The sequence below is a fragment of the Alligator sinensis genome, unplaced genomic scaffold (genome assembly GCF_000455745.1).
Source record: "Alligator sinensis unplaced genomic scaffold, ASM45574v1 scaffold1044_1, whole genome shotgun sequence".
NCBI classification, from domain to species: Eukaryota; Metazoa; Chordata; order Crocodylia; family Alligatoridae; genus Alligator; species Alligator sinensis.
Window position 1 is genome coordinate 649,649 of NW_005842283.1, and position 2,657 is coordinate 652,305.

A 2,657-nucleotide genomic window follows, 5' to 3' on the forward strand; every position below is an offset into this window, starting at 1 on the left:
CTCTTTCCTGCCTATGCAGGGGGTCGGACTCGATGATCTATTGAGGTCCCTTCCGACCCTAACATCTATGAATCTATGAATCTATTAATCTATGAATCTCAATCTTGGCAGTCAACCCTCCTCCTTCCTGTGATCTAAGGGTCCACTGAGACAGTGTTACTGGGGTTTGTATGGTCACTGATCTTGTGAAGTTACATTTCTATAATCCACAAGCTATACCTGCAAAAATCTTCAGTGGTTTGGGCCTTTGCTCAGGCTGTCCTAAATAGATAGGTTGCTGGTGGTCCTGGGTGGGAATTAGAAAATGAGAAGATTTAATTTTTCTTGTTTCTGCTCCTGCCAGTCCCACCTCATGTCCCTTTTATCTAATGAACGCAGCTTGACATTCTGTAATGAGATTCTAATTTTGAATTCTGACAGTGCTTGTTTTTCACTTTTACGCACATGCAGGTACCAAGGTATGCTGACCTACTTCTCTTTATTTCTGATAATTTCTTTTCTGTCTTATCAGCAAATTTCAAGCTTTTCTTTTTTTTTTTCTATGTGGGATTTAACTACTAATTAATGATGATTGGTTTGAAGATTGGCTGTGTTACAGGATTACATTTTTATCCCATTTTTTTCTGAGCTGGTAACCTCATAAATTGAAGCTCCATTGAAATATTTGCTAATTTGGTTCCAGAGGTGCCAACAAGAATACTTTTTTCTAGGTGTATGGCAGTACTTTCATTTATGGTCCTGAACAAAACCAGAAGGCAAGTTAACTTTTCAAACCTTGAAACAGCCTTGGGGTTGTTTATTGTTTTCATTGTGACCCAGCAATATTTTACCTTTGCCAATATTAAGTAGTAATTTAGGCCCATTACACGTTGCATATATTATGTAATTAACTGATTAAAAGTGCTATAAATTTATACCAGCCACACATGCAAAGTAAGGCTGGCCACAAGTGCAAAGTAATTATCAGACAATTAACTAGTTAATCATGCAATATATTTAGACCAGCCATGCATGCAAAGTAATTAGCAGACGATAAAAATGGCTATCCAGCTTTAAAAAGAGCCAACCAGCCATAAAGTTAGTGCTTGAAAATGTTTAACAATTCTAGACTAGTTTCTATCCAGTTTTACCTTGAATGTGTAGCAGAGCCCTCTAGCTCCAAATTTTAAAAATAGTTTTATACTGTAAATAACAAACTGTATTCATAGTACTGCACTGCTTTCATGAAGGATAGACAGAGTGAAAATGAAAGCTATATTATACAAAGTTAAACACATGGGGCACCTATACACATGTCAGACACATACTAATTAGCACATGTTCAAGCAGACTTGATTAATCGAGTCTGCGAAAGCGTGTTAATTAATGTACTACAGCAGCCTCCGCATCATGTCTATTCAGTGTCCCCACACTTCAAAATGGCGGTGGGGGCACTTGAACTAAAGCTCATTAAACGAGCTTTAGTTCAAATGCCCTCTCTGCCATTTTGAAATGTGTGACGCTGAATACACATGATGAATGCCAAATACTCTGAGAACCATTCTCATTAAAGTACCCCCTTCCACTCCGCACCAGAGCATGTATATAGATGTCCTTGGACATTAGTACTTGAATTGCAAGGGTTTGGCCAAATTTTTAAAAGCAAGAGGACATGGAAAGCCTTTCAGAATAATTTCCTACTCTTCAAAATATTTCTGAAGTTAACAGAGTTACTGCTACTATGAACTATGACTTCATTATGCTAATATCTAGTATTATTATAATATGAAAGGGTTGTTCTGTTCAATAATAATCATTTTTAGTTCTTATATAGCAAAGAATTTTTTATGTATTGTGAGCAACATAAATGATGTGTGAATAACAAGGAAAAAACCCTTCCTCCATTGGTCCTGACAGAATCCTGGAGGAAAAAAAGCAACAATATAGAGTTAATTTAAAGAAAAAAACAAAATTAATAGGTAAAGAAAAGTTGCTTTAAAGTGTTTAAGGAATCATGGCAAGTATATGGCCCAATTCTGCCCTTGCTCATGTTGAGTAGTAGGTCACTTTGTGCTTTCTGAGCAGTTAAATGATTTTTTTCAGTAGGAATCCACATGGAGTGAAGTACTACTCTTTGGGAAAAATGGTGGCAGAATCTGAGCCAAAGCCAAGTAGAATTTAAATTACAAAAATGTCTGTTTAATAGTGCATTCTCAAAAGCACCTTTATATAAGCCACTTCAAAGGGCGAAGGAACCAGCTATCTTGATGCAATGGAAGAATGCAATGGCAATGTAACAGGAGACCATCTTGTTTAAACAACAATCTCTTCAATGAACTGAAATTCAAAAAGGAATCATACAAAACATGGAAACTTGGTCATAGTACTATGGAAGAGTATAGGAGTATAGCACAGGCATGCAAGGAGAAAATTAGGAAGGCCAATCCATGATTTGAGATGCAACTGGCAAAGGACATAAAAGGCAATAAAAAGGGATTCTACAAGTATACCAAAAATAAGAGGAAGACAAAAGGAAAAATAGGTCCTGTACAGAATTCAGAAGGCAATCTAACCATGAATGATGCAGAGGAGGCAAATATATTTAATGCCTTTTCGGTTTTCACAGATAGGGGCAGCTACCAGTTGAGGCATACAGTTGACAGCAAAGATAGGGAAAG